At 49.8% G+C, this 18917-nt stretch overlaps 1 long non-coding RNA gene across 1 annotated transcript; it reads left to right on the top strand.

Annotated features, from left to right (window-relative positions):
- Positions 1-829: 829 nt before the first annotated feature.
- Positions 830-7687, top strand: LOC125449867 (uncharacterized). The gene is made up of 3 exons (XR_007246970.2): positions 830-1023; positions 5328-5474; positions 7338-7687. It is a non-coding gene; the product is annotated as an uncharacterized LOC125449867 (long non-coding RNA).
- Positions 7688-18917: the final 11230 nt, after the last annotated feature.

The raw sequence follows: 18917 nt of genomic DNA, 5'->3' as shown, positions 1-18917 counted from the left end.
GCAGACTACAGTGACAAACTCAGACAGCTACTTACAGTTGAACGTGGATTATACTGCTAAAGTCAATAACTAGGCAGTAGAGCAGTGATACAACATATTGGAGTTTTTGCAGCCTCGGTCTTCAAACTTTTTTTACTGTCTTGGGCTTTTATCTTCTGATTCTCCTTGCTTTCCTTTGCACAGACCTTTCTTGAGAATCTCTTTTATGCTTGTTCTTTTTTGATTAACCTCCCTCTCTGCCCAATCACAGTTCATATGAACAACACTCACCTCACGAAACCACGTGATGTTCTTCATGTTCATAATTATTCCCTTTACATCTTACCTGAGGACTGCTAGACCTGTATTTATTATCCTTATTTCTCTATTTCTCTATTCGCTGACAGAGTGGTATCAAGAATATCTTTAGCTTTGAGCTGCCAGAAGCCTTTTCAATCGGGACTGATTAAAAAATAACAAAAGAACTGGGATGTTGTAAACCAGGAACAAAAACAAAGTTGCTGGAAAAGCTCCGCAGGTCTGGCATAATCTGTGAAGGTGAAAAGACAGAGTTAACTTATCGGGTGCAGTGCCCCTTCCTCAGAGCGACTTAGTAAAACCCCAGGATCGCTAATGTAACAATCTTTCTCATCCAGTTCTCAGTCTCATTTGTCTCAAAATGCAACATTGTGACGACGATCATTTGCTTCTAACAATAACACAAAGCACTGCGCATGCTCAGCTCACAGTGAAGTCTGGCTGATTGATCAGTGCGCGACCAATAGAAGCACAGGTGTGCCGCGCAGGACCGCGCGAATGTCGCCCAATCGGAATGAAGAGAGGGCGGGATCAGTGAAAACCACGTGATCATCCACGAGAGCGGTCCAGAGTCGCTGAGACAACCAGAACTGCTGAGGCCGGAGATTTCGAGATAACACGGTGTGCAGCTGGATGAACACAGCAGGTCAAGCTGTACCAGAGGAGCAGGAAAGCTGACGTTTCGGGCTTGGACCCTTCGTTGAGACCAAGATTTGTGCAACTGAGGTAAGAACAGGCCATGGTAAAGAAAGCAAAACGGCAGAAAGCTGGAGGGAAGTGATATTCCCTCACCTTCCTGGGCCTCTCAGCCTCCATCTCAGGCATCCCTCACCTTCCTGGACCTCTCAGTCTCCATCTCAGGCATCCCTCACCTTCCTGGACCTCTCAGTCTCCATCTCAGGCATCCCTCACCTTCAAGGACCTCTCAGTCTCCATCTCAGGCAACCAGTTTGTAACTGATGTCCATTTCAAGCCCACCGACTCCCACAGCTACCTAGAATACACCTCCTCCCACCCACCCTCCTGCAAATATTCCATCCCCTATTCCCAATTCCTCCGCCTCCGCCGCATCTGCTCCCACGATCAGACATTCCACTCCCGCACATCCCAGATGTCCAAGTTCTTTAAGGACCGCAACTTTACCCCCACAGTGATCGAGAACGCCCTTGACAGCGTCTCCCGCATTTCCCGCAACACATCCCTCACACCCCGCCCCCGCCACAACCGCCCTAAGAGGATCCCCCTCGTTCTCACACACCACCCTACCAACCTCCGGATACAACGCATCATCCTCCAACACTTCCGCCATTTACAATCAGACCCCACCACCCAAGACATTTTTCCATCCCCACCCCTGTCTGCTTTCCGGAGAGGCCACTCTCTCCGTGACTCCCTTGTTCGCTCCACACTGCCCTCCAACCCCACCACACCCGGCACCTTCCCCTAAAACTGCAGGAAATGCTACACTTGCCCCCACACCTCCTCCCTCACCCCTATCCCAGGCCCCAAGATGACATTCCACATTAAGCAGACGTTCACCTGCACATCTGCCAATGTGGTATACTGCCTCCACTGTCCCCGGTGCGGCTTCCTCTACATTGGGGAAACCAAGCGGAGGCTTGGGGACTGCTTTGCAGAACACCTCCGCTCAGTTCGCAACAAACAACTGCACCTCCCAGTTGCAAACCATTTCCACTCCCCCTCCCATTCTCTAGATGACATGTCCATCATGGGCCTCCTGCAGTGCCACAATGATGCCACCCGAAGGTTGCAGGAACAGCAACTCATATTCCGCCTGGGAACCCTGCAGCCTAATGGTATCAACGTGGACTTCACCAGTTTCAAAATCTCCCCTTCCCCTACTGCATCCCTAAACCAGCCCAGTTCGTCCTCTCCCCCCCCACTGCACCACACAACCAGCCCAGCTCTTCCCCCCACCCACTGCATCCCAAAACCAGTCCAACCTGTCTCTGCCTCTCTAACCGGTTCTTCCTCTCACCCATCCCTTCCTCCCACCCCAAGCCGCACCCCCAGCTACCTACTAACCTCATCCCACCTCCTTGACCTGTCCGTCTTCCCTGGACTGACCTATCCCCTCCCTACCTCCCCACCTATACTCTCTCCACCTATCTTCTTTACTCTCCATCTTCGGTCCGCCTCCCCCTCTCTCCCTATTTATTCCAGTTCCCTCTCCCCATCCCCCTCTCTGATGAAGGGTCTAGGCCCGAAACGTCAGCTTTTGTGCTCCTGAGATGCTGCTTGGCCTGCTCTGTTCATCCAGCCTCACATTTTATTATCTGGGAAGTGATATTCATATGGGTTTCGAAGTTTTATAAACAGTTAGTGCACGTCGGAAAACACACATTTGAAACTCCCAGACTCACATTTGCAGAAAACAAATCAATGCCTCAGATGACGATAGGCTCCTGTGACCGCCACCATCTTTATTGGGGGGGCAATGATCCGCGGGGCGCATGCGCGACAGCTTTAACTTTTAAAGAGCCGGGGTGAAGCTGGGCGCATGCGCAGCCGCCTCCAGCTGAAAGTGAGAGAACAAGGTGTGGATCTGGAGGAACACAACAGGACAGGCTGCATCAGAGGGGCAGGAAAACTGGCATTTTCGGGCCTACACCCTTCAGAAATGGGGAAGGGGATTCTGAAATAAACAGGGAGAGAGGGGGAGACAGATGGAGAGGAGACAGACAAGTTAAAGAGTTGGGGATGGAGCAGGTTAAGGTGAATGGAGAAGGGGATAGATGAGAGGAAGAACAGGTTAGGGAGATGGGGATGAGGAGTTGTTTATTGTGAACTGAGTGTAGGTGTTCTGTAAAGTGGTCCCCAAGCCTCTGCTTGGTTTCCCTGATGTAGACGAGGCCACAACGGGTACAGCGGATGCAGTATACCACATTAGCATCTGCATTTCCCCATACAGATGGCCGAAAAGCTCTGCGCTATTTCCTGTCCTGCAGGTCTGACCAGGTACCCTCGACTGACCCCGTTATGCGCTTACGTGAACTTGTTCTCATCCTCAACAACTTCTCTATCAACTCCTCCCACCCCCTACAAAGGGGATGGCCATGGGTACCCGCATGGGCCCAAGCTATGCCTGCCTCTTTGTCAGAACAATCCCTCTTCCGTACATACATTGGCGCTGAACCCCACCTCTTCGTCCGGGACATGGATTACTGTATCGGCACTGCCTCGTGCTCCCACGAGGAGCTCGAACAGTTTGTCCACTTCACCGACACCTACCACCCCAAGCTTAAGTTCACCTGAGCCATCTCATAACACCTCTCTCACCTTCCTGGACCTCTGTTTCCATCTTAGGCAACCGTCTAGAGACCAATATCCATTTCAAGCCCACCGACTCTCTCAGCTACCTAGAATACACCTCCGCCAACCCACTGTCCTCCAAAAAATGCCATCTCCTATTCCCAATTCCTTCACCTCCGCCGCATCCGCTCCGAGGATTCCACTCCCGTATGTCTGATGTTGTTTCTTTTCAAGGACCGCGACCACACCCCCCACCTCTTTTCACCCGCACCCCCCCCCCCCGCAGTGATCGAGAATGCCCTTGACCGTGTCTCCTGCATTTTTCCACAACTCCTAACTCGCACACCGTCCCTGTAATAACAACCGAAAAAGAATCTCCCTCAGCCTCACGTACCACCCCACAAATCATTGGATCCAACGCATCATCGTCTGACATTTCCACCATCAGCAATACGACCCCAACACCAAAGACACTTTCCCTCCCCACCTTTGCGTGTTTTTCGGAGGGACCACACTCTCCGTAACTCCCTTGTCCACTCCACACTCCCCTCCAGCCCCACCACACCTGGCACTCTTCCCTGCAAATGCAGGAAGTGCTACACTTGCCCCCACACCACCTCCCTCACCCCCATCCCAGGCCCCAAGCAGATGTTCACCTGCACATCTGCTAATGTGGTGTACTGCATCCCCTGTACTCGTTGTGGCCTCCTCTACATTGGGGAAACCCAGTGGAGGCTTGGGGACCACTTTGCAGAACACCTACACTCGGTTCACAATAAACAACTGCACCTCCCAGTCGTGAACCATTTCAACTCCCCGTCCCTTTCCTCAGACGAAATGCCTATCCTGGGCCACCTGCAGTGCCACAATGATGCCACCCAAGGGTTGCAGGAACAGCAACACGTTTTCTGCCTGGCAACCCTGCAGCCCAATGGTGTCATTGTGGATTTCACAAGCTTCAAAATCTCCCCTCCACCAACTGCATCTCAAAGGTTGTCTCTGCTTCCCTAACCTGTTCTTCCTGTCTCCTATTCCCTCCTCCCACCTCAAGCTGCACCCCCATTTCCTGCCGACTGACCTATCACCTCCCTAACTCCCCACCGATACTCACCTTAACCTGCTCCATACTGGCCTCTTTGACTTGTCTGTCTCCTCTCCACATATCTTTTCTCTCCATCTTTGATCTGTCTCCCCCTGTCTCCCTATTTAGTTCAAAAACCTCTTTCCCCTCCCCCACTTCTGATGAAGGGTCTGGGCCCGAAACGTTAGCTTTCCTGCTCCTTGGCCTGCTGTGTTCCTCCAGCTCCACACCTTGTTATCTTGGATTCTCCAGCATCTGCAGTACCTATTGTCTCTTATCCAAGAGAAATGTTTGTTTCTTCTGGATTTCTTTCCCAGAGTGTGGGATAATAGCAACTCGCACTGCTCTTAGTCACTTCTGTGCTCCCTGATCACCTTTGTCGGTGCTTAATCTCTTCAGTCTCTAATGATGGATATATTTGATCTCTGTAGTGTTTTACTGTTACTTCCTTATACCTTTTTTTGTCAATAAATTTTCCACTGCTCCCCACCCCCTCACCATGTGCTGCTGTCTTACCAGATTAATTTTTGAATGGTATCTTTCACAGTCAGGAAATATTTTCCCAGAAAGAGAGTGCATTTTTCTTCCATTTCAGACCACCAAATTCGGCAGCATTTTTATTCTGTGTCATTCATTTTACACTTCTGCAACATTTGCTCTGTTTCTCCTTCTACAGATACCAGTGATCGTTGCCAAAGCCCTGTTGCCTGTGGAGAAGTTTAATTTTCGTGTCTTGCTGCAGTTTGTATGATGAAGGTGCTCCCACAATGCGGCCATTTGAGAAGTTACAGATCATTCTTCTAGCAATTTTGAAGAGCTAACAGTGTGTGTCCAAATCAACAAACAATTTGTATTTTTATCATGTGTTATAATTTCACAAAAATATCATCAAGAAACTTTTGACGTAAGGCCATATTAGGTCAGGTGACCAAAAAGTAACTAAATTTGCAGGTTTTCCTGACTATCTTAAAGAAGGAAAGCAAACCTAAGAGGTTTATCATGGGAGTTCCAGTCCATGTTGCCTGGCAACTGTAGAAACAGCCTCCCAACGTGAAGCAATGATTAAACACACTGTTGGAGTCCAGAATTAAATGAGTTGTTGAAGTCATGAAGGTTGTGTAGTGCAGGGAGATAGGGCTCATCACAGCCAGGAATTAAATCAAGGGTGGGAATTTTAAATTGCTTCTAAATAGGAGCCTTTGTGGATCAGGGAGCACAGCAGTGATGGATGAACAGGTCTTGGTACAAATGAACTTGTGTGCAGCAGAACTTTAGGTATTCTTGAAGTTACAAGGATGTTGAATGTGGGAGGCCGACTGGCAGTGAGTTTGGATAGTTACGTCGAGAGTTAACACAGGAATAGATGAGAGGCTCAGCAGATGAGCTGAAACTAAGGTGTCACTGTCGGGCCATTGTCACTGAAGTGGAAGTAAGTGGTTTTTGTGCAGGACTCTGCAGTTACCCTCACCTCACCTCAGAATTCAGCTGTTTGTGAATTTGTGGATCAAGTCTGTAATAAGATCAGGAACCGAGTGCTCGCCATGACTCAAACTGGGTGTCACTGAGCAGGTTACTGATGAGTAAGTGCTGCTTAATACTGCTGTTGACAACACCTTCCATCACTTTACTGATGATAGAGAGTAGACTGCTTGAGGGGAAATTGGTCGGGTTGGATATGCTGTGTTTTTGTGCTGAACAGACCTGGGCAGTTTTCCAAATTGTCAATAGATGCCAGCGCTGTAGCAGGCCTGAAACAGTTTGGCTTGGCGCTCACAAGCTCTAGAGCACTAGTCATCAGTTCTATTGCCAGAGTGTTGCCAGGGTCCGTAACCTTTCATTCATTTATTAATATTATTTGAAATGAATCAAATTGGATGAAAACTCACATCTCTGATGTCGCTGTCCTCTGGAGAAGGTGAGATGGATCATCCAGTTGGCATTTTTGGCTGAAATTTGCTGCAGTCTTATCTTTTGCGTGGATAGGTTGGGCTCCTCTTTCAGTAAGGATGGAGATTTTTGGCATGCTTCCTCTATAATGAGTTGCTTAATTGTCCATCACCATTCTCGACTGTGTGTGGCAGAACTGCAGAGCTTACATCTGATCTATTGGTTAGGGGTGGCTCAGCTCTAACTCTTGCTGCTTATGCTATTTGGCATGCAGATAGCCCTGGTTAGTAGTTTTACCAGGTTGGCACCTTATTTTTAGGTATGCCTGGTGCTGCTCTCGTCATGCCCTCCGATACTATCCATTCAACCAGTGTTGATCCCTTGGATCAATGCTAATGGTTGACTGTAGGATATGCCGAGCCACGAGGTTACAGACTGCCGGATTAAGTTCTGCTGCTGTTGATGTTCCACAAAGCCTCATAGATATCTGGTTTTGAGTTCCTGTGTCTGTTCCAAGTCTTTCCCTTTCAGCTGAAGTTCGTGCCACCCAACGCAATGGGGGGTATTGTATCAGTAACAATGGGAACTGCAGATGCCGTAGAATCCAAGATAATAAAATGTGAGGCTGGATGAACACAGCAGGGCCAGCAGCATCTCCTCTGATGAAGGGTCTAGGCCTGAAAAGTCAGCTTTTGTGCTCCTGAGATGCTGCTGGCCCTGCTGTGTTCATCCAGCCTCACATTTTATTATCATGGAATGGGGGTATTCTCAAGTTTAACATGAGGCTTTGTCTCCACAGGACTACGCGCTGGTCGCTGTTATCAATCCTGTCACGGACAGGTGCATCTGCAGCTGGGAAATTTGTGACGATGAGACCAGCTATGTTTTTCCCTTCTGTTGGTTGTGGCACCACCTGCTGCAGTCGCAGCCAGGCACCTTTTCCTTTGGGACCTGTCCAGCTTGATTGGTAATCCTGCTGCAAACTACTCCTGATGGTGGGCATTGAGTACATTTAGTGCCATTCACACTCGCAGTGCTTCCTCCAAGTGCTGTTCAACATGGAGTTTTTTTCCATTTAAAATCACTCTTGGGATATGGAAATCACCAGCTGGACCAGTGTTTATTGACCAGAAGGCAGTTAATAGTCAACCGCGTTGCTGTGGGTTTGGAGTCAATGTATTGCAGACCAGGTAAGGATGGCAGATTTCCTTCCCAAAGGATGCAAATGAACAGATGAGTCTTCCCTGATAATCAGCAATGGTTTCATGGTCATCATTAGACTCGTAATTCCAGATAATTACTTAATTCAGGTTTCACCATCTGCCATGGCAGGATTCGAACCAGGTCCGCAGAATGCGAGCTGGGTCTCTGGTTAATAATCTAGCAATAATACTGCTGCCAATTTATCAACCGAGGAAGGATGATACATGGTAACGAGCAGGAGCCATGAGACTTCCAGGCGTCGATGTCCGAGTACTCTCAGACAAATAATCTCTCTCTCTCCACCCCTCTCTCTCTCTCCCCTCCACCCCTCTCTCTCTCTCTCCACCCCTCTCTCTCTCCTCTCCTCCACCCTCTCTCTCTCTCTCCACCCCTCTCTCTCTCTCTCCACCCCTCTCTCTCTCTCTCCACCCCTCTCTCTCTCTCTCCACCCCTCTCTCTCTCTCACCACCCCCTCTCTCTCTCTCTCCACCCCTCCTCTCTCTCTCCACCCCTCTCTCTCTCTCCACCCCCTCTCCTCTCTCTCCACCCTCTCCTCTCTCTCCACCCCTCTCTCTCTCTCTCCACCCCTCTCTCTCTCTCTCTCCACCCCTCCTCTCACTCTCCACCCCCCACTCTCTCCACACCCTCTCTCTCTCACCACCCTCTCTCTCTCTCCACCCCTCTCTCTCTCTCTCACCCCTCTCTCTCTCTCTCCACCCTCTCTCTCTCTCTCTCCACCCCTCTCACTCTCACTCCACCCCTCTCACTCTCTCTCCACCCCGCTCTCACTCACTCTCCACCCCTCTCTCTCCTCTCCCACCCCTCTCTCTCTCCTCCACCCCTCTCTCTCTCTCTCCAACCCCTCTCTCTCTCTCTCCACCCCCTCTCTCTCTCTCCACCCCTCTCTCTCTCTCTCCACCCCTCTCTCTCTCTCTCCACCCCCTCTCTCTCTCTCTCCACCCCTCTCTCTCTCTCTCCACCCCTCTCTCTCTCTCTCCACCCCCCCCCTCTCTCCCACCCCTCTCCTCTCTCACACCCCTCTCTCACTCACTCCACCCCTCTCGCCTCTCCTCCACCCCTCTCTCTCTCACTCCACCCCCTCTCTCACCCTCTCTCCACCCCTCTCTCTCTCCTCCACCCCTCTCTCTCACTCGCCACCCTCTCTCTCTCTCTCCACCCTCTCTCTCTCTCTCACCCCCTCTCTCTCTCTCTCCACCCCTCTCTCTCTCTCTCCACCCCTCTCTCTCTCTCTCCACCCCTCTCTCTCTCTCTCCACCCCTCTCTCTCTCTCTCCACCCCTCTCTCTCTCTCTCTCCACCCCTCTCTCTCTCTCTCCACCCCTCTCTCTCTCTCTCCACCCCTCTCTCTCTCTCCACCCCTCTCTCACTCTCTCCACCCCTCTCTCTCTCACCCACACCTCTCTCTCTCCACCCCTCTCTCTCTCTCCACCCCCACACCCTCCCACCCCTCTCTCACTCCTCCACCCCTCTCTCTCTCTCTCCACGCCCCTCTCTCACTCTCTCCACCCACTCTCTCTCTCATCTCACACCAACACACCCCTCTCCACCCCTCTCTCACTCTCCACCCCTCTCTCACTCTCTCCACCCCTCTCTCTCTCTCTCCACCCCTCTCTCTCTCTCTCCACCCCTCTCTCTCCACCCCTCTCTCTCCACCCCCTCTCTCTCCACCCCCCTCTCTCTCCACCCCCCTCACTCCACCCCCCTCTCCCCCCCCCCTCTCCCCCCCCCCTCTCCCCCCCCCTCTCCCCCCCCCCTCTCCCCCCCCTCTCCCCCCCCTCCCCCCCCCCTCTTCCCCCCCCCCTCTTCCCCCCCCCCCTCTTCCCCCCCCCTCTTCCCCCCCCCCTCTTCCCCCCCCCCCTCTTCCCCCCCCTCTTCCCCCCCCCCTCTTCCCCACCCCTCTCTTCCCCCCCCCTCTCTTCCCCCCCCTCTCTTCCCCCCCTCTCTTCCCCCCCCCTCTCTTCCCCCCCCTCTCTCCCCCCCCTCCTTCCCCCCCCCTCTCTTTCCCCCCCCCCCTCTCCCCCCCCCTCTCTCCCCCCCCCCCTCTCCCCCCCCCTCTCTTCCCCCCCCCTCTCTTCCCCCCCCCCTCTCTTCCCCCCCCCTCTCTTCCCCCCCTCTCTTCCCCCCCCCTCTCTTCCCCCCCCCTCTCTTCCCCCCCCCTCTCTCCCCCCCTCTCTTCCCCCCCCCTCTCTCCCCCCCCTCTCTTCCCCCCCCCCTCTTCCCCCCCCTCTCTTCCCCCCCCTCTCTTCCCCCCCCTCTCTTCCCCCCCCCTCTCTTCCCCCCCCCCTCTCTTCCCCCCCCCCTCTCTTCCCCCCCCCCTCTCTCCCCCCCCCCTCTCTTCCCCCCCCCTCTCTTCCCCCCCCTCTCTTCCCCCCCCCCTCTCTTCCCCCCCCCTCTCTTCCCCCCCCCTCTCTTCCCCCCCCTCTCTTCCCCCCCCCTCTCTTCCCCCCCCCTCTCTTCCCCCCCCCTCTCTTCCCCCCCCCTCTCTTCCCCCCCCCTCTCTCCCCCCCCCTCTCTTTCCCCCCCCCTCTCTTCCCCCCCCCCTCTCTTCCCCCCCCCTCTCTTCCCCCCCCCTCTCTTCCCCCCCCTCTCTTCCCCCCCCTCTCTTCCCCCCCCTCTCTTCCCCCCCCTCTCTTCCCCCCCCCTCTCTTCCCCCCCCCTCTCTTCCCCCCCCCTCTCTTCCCCCCCCCCTCTCTTCCCCCCCTCTCTTCCCCCCCCCTCTCTTCCCCCCCCCTCTCTTCCCCCCCCTCTCTTCCCCCCCCCCTCTCTTCCCCCCCCCCTCTCTTCCCCCCCCCTCTCTTCCCCCCCCCTCTCTTCCCCCCCCCTCTCTTCCCCCCCCCTCTCTTCCCCCCCCTCTCTTCCCCCCCCCTCTCTTCCCCCCCCCTCTCTTTCCCCCCCCCTCTCTTTCCCCCCCCCTCTCTTTCCCCCCCCTCTCTTTCCCCCCCCTCTCTTTCCCCCCCCCTCTCTTCCCCCCCCCTCTCTTTCCCCCCCCCTCTCTTTCCCCCCCCCTCTCTTTCCCCCCCCCCTCTCTTTCCCCCCCCCTCTCTTTCCCCCCCCTCTCTTTCCCCCCCCCTCTCTTTCCCCCCCCCTCTCTTTCCCCCCCCCTCTCTTTCCCCCCCCCTCTCTTTCCCCCCCCTCTCTTTCCCCCCCCCTCTCTTTCCCCCCCCCTCTCTTTCCCCCCCCCCTCTCTTTCCCCCCCCCTCTCTTTCCCCCCCCTCTCTTTCCCCCCCCCTCTCTTTCCCCCCCCCCTCTCTTTCCCCCCCCTCTCTTTCCCCCCCTCTCTTTCCCCCCCCTCTCTTTCCCCCCCCCTCTCTTTCCCCCCCCCTCTCTTTCCCCCCCCCCTCTCTTTCCCCCCCCCTCTCTTTCCCCCCCCCTCTCTTTCCCCCCCCCTCTCTTTCCCCCCCCCCTCTCTTTCCCCCCCCCCTCTCTTTCCCCCCCCCCTCTCTTCCCCCCCCTCTCTCTCCCCCTCCCCCCCCCATGCCAATTCACAGATACTGTTACTTGTTCTGCCTGCTTCTCTTTTCTGGCAATGTCCTTCTCACCCATTCTGTTTAAAACCAATGTTTGACCTCACCATCATTGGAAAATCCCACTCCATCTCCACTCCTGCCTGAAATCAATGTCGTCGTTGACCCTCAAGGGTCTATCCTTGGTCCATCCTGTTTCTCACCGACATACTGCCAGGAGGTGAGGTCTTCCACAAGCACTGTGTCAGGTTTTGCATGTATTCTACAATGTTCAGATCTAACTCCCCTCCATCACTCTCCTTTGCTCCACTGTTAATCAATTATAAAACTGCTTATCATACTTCCACTACTTGATTTGCTGAAATTTCCTCCAATTACACTTTGTGATAGTTAAACACGTTCCCTTTAGTTATTATTACAAATTACTTTTCCTTACTACTGTACTGAATCCATCCCTCTCGCTGGGAACTGTCTGAGGTTGAACTACACTCTTCTCAATAATGTTCTCACATCTGGCCTCACGATGAACATCCGGACATACATCTTCTCAATCACATGTCAGAAATTTCAATCTCTAAAATGCTCTTTCTCTCCACCTCACTCCAGCTCATTTGTGACCGAAACCCCTTACCCATGTCCGTGTTGCCTTAAACTTGACGATTCCAAAAGAGAACCCTCTATTGTCTGCCTGATCAGGAATCTGCTCCCACGATGGGAAATATCACCTCAGCATTTATCCTGTAAACCCACTTAAGAATCCTATATTTTTAATTAGCTCATCTCTCCATCTTCAATAATCTAAATAGTAGATTCCAGGCCTGTTTAGTCTTAGCTTAAATGATAGTCCCTCCAAACCAGTGATCATGCTAGTCCATCTTCTCTGAAATGCCTCCAGTGAAGTGATATACTTGCTCGAATAAGTCGACCAAAAAAGCTGCTCGCATTCCTCCAGATGTTGTCTTGCCAGCAATTTGTACATTTGTCCTAAGACTTGTATTCCAAACTCTCATACTACAAACACCTTGACATAAGGGATAACATCCCATTACCCTCACGGATTACCCGTTGCAACTGTGTGCTCGCTTTGTGTTTCCTGCACAATTATTCCTGAGTCCCGTTGTGTATTGGTTTTCCACAGATTTTACCTTTTTAAATAACACTGTATTCTTTGGTTGTCTCCTCAAATGAACAACTTCACATTTTCTCACTGTTGTACTCCATTTGCCAACTTGTCGCCCATTTATCAATGTCTCTCCATAAACTGTAACCCTCATGGAACTTGACTGTTATCCCCTTTTTTTATGTGATCCTCCCTCGTTCTTTTTGTTGGGAGCACTGGGTAACATGGCGCATATGTAATTGTTATTTTTTAAGGGGCATTCTTTCGAATGACCAGAAGCTTACTGTCCATTGCTCAGAATCGAGACAACTTGTCCATCAAGTTGCATTGGGCCGGAAAAGCTGATGTCTCATTGTGGCAGTGCAGCAGCACAGAAGGAAAGAAAAGGAAGCAAATCCTGCTGCCTGCATCTCACTAACTCTCGGCCATTCTTTGCCATGTGTCAAAAACCTGCTGATCTGTTCAGTGACATGATGTCGCAAGGTGGAAATTCCTAGAAACCCAAATAGATTTCCCCCTGAATCAACTGCTGACCCCCACAAGGAATAATGTGTCGCAGGGACAATGCACAGTTATCCTCGGCCAGGAGGAGGGGATAGTGTGAAATTCTAACCGGACTGACTGCATTTTATGAATTTGTGTTATAGGATATTACAAGTGGACTTTCAGGTGGGAGTCTCAATAGTTGTAGCACCAAACTCTGACAGAATTACTCGATTCATCAGGACCTGGATATTCACATTATGTGAGTATTGTGTTCCTGCTCATTTCCCATTTGCCACGTAAAATTTTTCTTTTAAATCACCCCATTCTCTCAATAGATCGTCCCTTAAACTTTCAACATACGTCGTGTAATCATTTGCCTGGTCAGTTGATGAGTGGGTGTACGTTTTATCATCGTAATGTATATCTTTTGTAAACATCTCTGTCAAAGGTCCCCTCAAAACCCTTTGTTACAAGGAGAATAATCTCAGTTTCCCCAAACACCTGATTCCCCAATGACTGACTGCTGTCGATAAGGCACTCATCCGGCTTGTGTTGAAACATTTTCCACTTCCCTGCATCAGTGCAGCCCTGACAATATGAAAGAAAGTGAACATCCTCCAGATGAAGCACTGTCAGAGTGGTGTCCCATCCACCACATTCAACATTCAACATTCCCCTCTACACCACCGAGGCAAAGTGGCATCACTGTGCCAAAGGTAAAGTCACTGTAGTCCTACCTGACCATAGGGCTGGCTTAACCTGAAGATTACCACACCCCAGGCGAGGGGAGAGGTTGAGAAGGAGAGTCCATCTATTGTAGATGGATATTCTCAATATGCACCAGCAACGCTCAAGTCACATGAAAGAATAATGTTTAAAAAAAACAGCCCTAACCATGCAACTAAAAACCCTCTTCCTACAAACCATTCTGTAAAATCTCCTCTGTCCCCTATCAGGGTCCCTCCCGTCCTTCACAGTGTGTGGGGGATCTTTGGTTTGCACAGACTCAGCTCGTCTCTGCTCCTGTCTGTGATGTCATCATTCTGTGACAATGGCACTGAACCTCACTGTCTGTGAGGGTGGTGGGCACCGAGATCCTCATAGCGTTTAAGGCATATTTAGATGCCCACTTGTGATGCCAACACAGACAGGTCTATGGGCCAACTGCTGGAAAATTAGATTAGAATAGTTAGGTTGTGGTTTTTAACCAGCCCAGGCTGGATGGGCCACAAAGCCTTTTTCTGGACTGTAGACCTCCGAGACTCTTCACGTAGGAAGATGCCCAGCAATATTTCAAGCCATTTCAGAAAATGAGGTATTAGAATGAATAACTCATGATTGCTCAGTGTTTTCGGGAGAAAAGTGAGGTATAGAGATGAAGTGGTTTACCAGGAAGTTCTGGAGCTTGAATCCCAGGAAACTGCAAGTGCCACCACCAAGTGGAGGAATAAAAATGGGGCATCATCATTAGGACTGTATTAGAGGAAGGGACATATTGAGATTTGTGAGGCTGGAGAATATTAGAGACAGGAAGGGTTCTGAGAGTGGAGAAGATTTCAAAAGTCGGGAAAAGTGAGGTTGGAGGAGGTTACAGAAATGGTGAGGATTGTGAGGCTGGATTAGATGTCAAACAAAGTGAGGTTTGTGAGGGTAAAGACAATTACAGCGCTGAAGAAGTTTATATGTATTGGATGAATTTAGAGACAGGAGGGCGTTGAACAAAGAACGAAGAAAATTACAGCACAGGAACAGGCCTTTCAGCCCTGTAAGCCTGTGCCAATCCAGATCCTCTATCCAAACCTGTCACCTATTTTCCAATGATCTGTATTCCTCTGCTCCCTGCCCATTCATGTATCTGTCTAGATACATCTTAAATGACGCGATCGTGCCCACCTCTACCAACTCCGCTGGCAATGCATTCCAGGCACACTCCACCTGCTGTGTAAAGAATTTACCACACATATCCCCCTTAAACTTTCCCCCCTCACCTTGAAATCTGGAAGAGATTACAGAGGTGAGGTTTGTGAGACTGGAGGAATCTACAGAGATAGTGAGAATTCAGAGGCTAGAGAGGGATTCCAACGAGAGGCAGGTCGTGAGGCTGGAGAGGGATTTCAGGAATGTGGAGGGTGGTGAGGCTCGCGGTGATGGCTGCAATAGTGCAAGTAGTGAGGCTTGAGGGTCATTCTCATGATAGGGAGGGTGGTGATGTTTGAGATATGATTCCTGCGATAGAGAGGGTGGTGAGGCTTCAGGGCAGGTTATCGTCTTAAACAGCACGTGGAGAGCAGCAGTTACAGAAAGTGGTTCACCACCACCTTCTCCAAATCAAATAAAAATGGGCAATCAATATTACTCTGGGCAGCAAAGGCCACATCCCATAAGTAAATTAAAATTATGGGTTTCTGGTTGGAGAGAGCTAGAAGAAGCTGAGAGAATTCTCCTTGGGTCTGATTAGCAATGATTTTGTCGAGTAGTAGATTTGTTTCCAGGATGTTAGTTTGCAGAGAGAGAAAAAATATTAACATTGTGTCAACGTTGGTAACTGCAGAATACAACACTCAGATAATTGGCAAATAATGCAGGGTGAAAATGTGAAGGTTACTTGACTCAGCAAGTTCCCAGGACCTGGAACAGACTGAATGGGAGCTGGATGCAGATTTAGCAGTTATGATCAAGAGAGAGTTGGGATTAACTTTTAAGGCATGATCAAGAGGGCGTTGGACAAATGGCAGGGGAATTGGGTCGGATTTGCAGCACCTCTAGAATGAGAGTGAAGCCTTTGACAGGGTTCCACATGGTAGACTGATGAGTAAAGTTAGATCACATGTGATTCAGGAAGAGCTTGCAAATTGGGAGCAAAATTGGCTCATTTGTAGGAGAGAATGTGGTGCTGGAGGATATTTTGCAGAGTGGAGTTCTGTAACCAGCTGTGTTCCACAGCAATCAGTACAGGGTCAACTTCTTTGTTTCTCGTTAATATAAATGATTTGGAAGAGAATTTAAGGGACAAAATTAATAAGTTTGCAGGTGATACTAGAAATGGTGTTTATAGTAGTTAGTGAAGGTTATCTAAGATGACAACGAGATCTTGATCAATTGGCTCAATGGGTTGAGGAGTGGAGGATGAAGTTCAATTTGAATAAATGTGAGACATTGTAATTTGGGAAAATGAACTAGTGTAGGACTTACACAATTGATGGTTGCACCCAGGGTAGTGTTGTGGAACAGAGAAATGATGAGATTCAGGTACATGCTACTTTGAAGTTTATGGAGACAGGTAGACAGGCTGGTTAACAAGTTGTTTCGCACACTTGCCGTCATTGCTCAATCTTTGGAGTCTCGGAGTTGGGATGTAATGTTGAGATTGTACAGTACATGGTGAAGCTTCATGTGAGGTATTGTGTGCAGTTCTGGTCACCCTGTTACAGGAAGGATGTTATTATTAAACTGGAGACAGGTCAGTAAAGATATGCTGGGATGTTGCCAGGAATGGCGGGCTTGATTATTAAAATAGACTGCCAAAGCTAGGACTTTCCTCACTGGAGCATAGTAGGTTAAGGGATGACCTTGCAGAGGCGCTTAAAATCATGAGGGCACAGATTAGATGACTATTAAGGGCTTTTTTTCCCTAGGATTGGGCAATTTCAAGACAAGGGGACACGTGTAAGATGAGAGGAGAAAGACATATTTTAAAAAAGATATGACGCTGAGATAGTAAATAAGTATTTCACACGAGTATTTACTGCAGAGAAGGATATGGAAGCTAGAGAGCTTGGAGACATAAATAATGAGTCGTGAAAAGTGTCCATATTACAGGGGTCTACCTGCTGTACATCTTAAACTGCATAAAGGTGGATAGGTCCCTGGCACCCGATCAGGTGTTACCCACAAACTACCCACAAATAGAGGGGGTGGTCAGGCTTCAAGGCTTTTCCCTTTTGATGTCCTGGAACATGGACTACGGCTGGGTCATTTGCTGAGATATTTGCATCACTGATAGACACTGCTGAAGTGCCAGAAGGCTGGGTGGCTAATGTGGTGCCATTCTTTAAGGAAAAGCCGGAGGACCATCGACCGTTGAGCCTGATGTCAGTGTTGGGTAAATTGCTGGAGGGGATTCTGAGGGACTGGATTTGCATGTGTTTAGAGAAGCAAAGACTGATTAGGGATAGTCAACATGGCTTTGTGAGTGGGGAATCTTGTCTCACTAACTTGACTGAGTTTTTTGAAGAAGTGATGAAGGCAAAGCAGTGGACATTGTCTATCTGGACTTTAGCAAGGCATTCACCAAAGCTCCACATGACAGACTGGTTCGCAAGATTAGATCAAATGGAATCCAGGCAGAGTTAGCTATTTGAAACAAAATTGGCATGAAAGTAGGAGACAAGATCATGGTTGGGGGTGTCTATTTTTTCAGTCTAGAGGACTATGAACAGCAGTGTGCTGCAAGGATCGGTACTGAGTCCACTGCTTTTTGTCGTTGATACAAATCATGTGGAATGAATATTGGAGGAATGGTTAGTAAGTGTGCAGATGACACAAATTGTTGTAGACAGCAAAGAAGTTTGCCTCCAAGTACAATGGGAACTTAATCAGATGGGTCGATGGGCCGAGGAGTGCCAGAAATCATTTTAGTTTGGAAAAATGCGAGCGATCGCATGATGGTAATGAAAATCAGGGCAGGGCTTAAACAGATAATGATGAGGCCCTGGGGACTGTTACACAACAGAGACTCCTTGGGGTGCAGGTGCACAGTTCCTTGAAGCTGGATTGCAGGTATAGAAGGTAGTGACGATGATATTTGCTATGCTTGCATTTATTGGTTAGTGCATTGAGTGTAGGAGTTGGGAGGTCATGTTATAGGCTAAACAAGACATTGATTATGCTGCGTTTGGAATACTGTGTTCAGTTCTGGTCTCCCTGCTGTAGGAATGATGCTGTTAAACTTGGCAGGGTGCAGAAAAGATTTACAAGGATGTTGGAAGAGTTGGAAATTTTGAGCTGTAGGGAGAGGCTGAATATGCTGGGGCTGTTTTCCCTGGAGCATTGAAGGCTGAGAGGTGACCTTATAGAAGTTAATAAAATTATGGTGGGCATAGGGTGAGTAGCCAGTTTAAGCTGAGAGGGAAAGTTTTTTTTTAAAAAAGGGAAAGTGGGTGGTGCCTGTGTGGAATGACCTGCTAGAGGAACTGGTGGAAGCTGGGACAATTATGACATTTGAGAGACATCTGGATGGGCATGTGAATAGGAAGGGTTTAGAGCAATATAGGTCAAATGCTTGCAAATGGGATTAGATTAATTTGGGATATCTGGTCAGCATGGACAACTGGGACCAAAGGGATTGTTTCGTGGTGTACAACTCCGACTAAGCATTTTTGTTTTCATTTCAGATTTCCGCAATTTTACTTCTGCACTGTTCTTAGTCTTTCGATCCCTCTGAAAGACTGAGTTACAGATCTATACACTGCCTGTCCATCCTCCCTGGATCTCCCACCTTCTTTCAGTTTTGTGCAAACACTGACTGGATCCCTTACCTGGAGGATATTTATTTATGAATTTGTTCTAATGATAATCCATCATATTCCCCAAGTATCGCTCCACAAATGTCCAGAGGATTTCTGTTTCACAATCTGCGTGTGTTCTTCTGGTTTCTCACTCACTGCACTTGTTTTCTGTCTGAAAGCTTAGTCTACAGTTGGAGAATTCAAACAGGAACACATCCAGATCTGACAGTCACTTTGTTTATCACAACTCAATTACCTCAGGATTTTGAACACTGAAGGAAAAAGCAGCACTCGCAGTGGGGAGAAATGCATATGGTCTGTGAGGATTCATCTGAAATGTCCTTACACCAGCTCAGTGACACTGGGGAGAGACCATTCACCTTCTCTAAATGTGGGAAAGCATTCACTCAGTCACCCAAACTGTTAACACCCCAGTGAGTTCACAAAGAAGCACAGTTGAAGGGTTTTGCTGTCACACTCAATATCAAATGAACTATGGTTTTGGGCTGTTTGTACTGATGTTACTGATCCCTGCTCAATTAAAGGTACTGGTATTGTGGATAAAATGTTAATATCAGT

This window comes from Stegostoma tigrinum, unplaced genomic scaffold (genome assembly GCF_030684315.1).
Source record: "Stegostoma tigrinum isolate sSteTig4 unplaced genomic scaffold, sSteTig4.hap1 scaffold_92, whole genome shotgun sequence".
Taxonomy (NCBI): Eukaryota; Metazoa; Chordata; class Chondrichthyes; order Orectolobiformes; family Stegostomatidae; genus Stegostoma; species Stegostoma tigrinum.
Note: the sequence above shows the minus strand (reverse complement) of the source record. Positions and strands in the feature narration are given on the sequence as shown.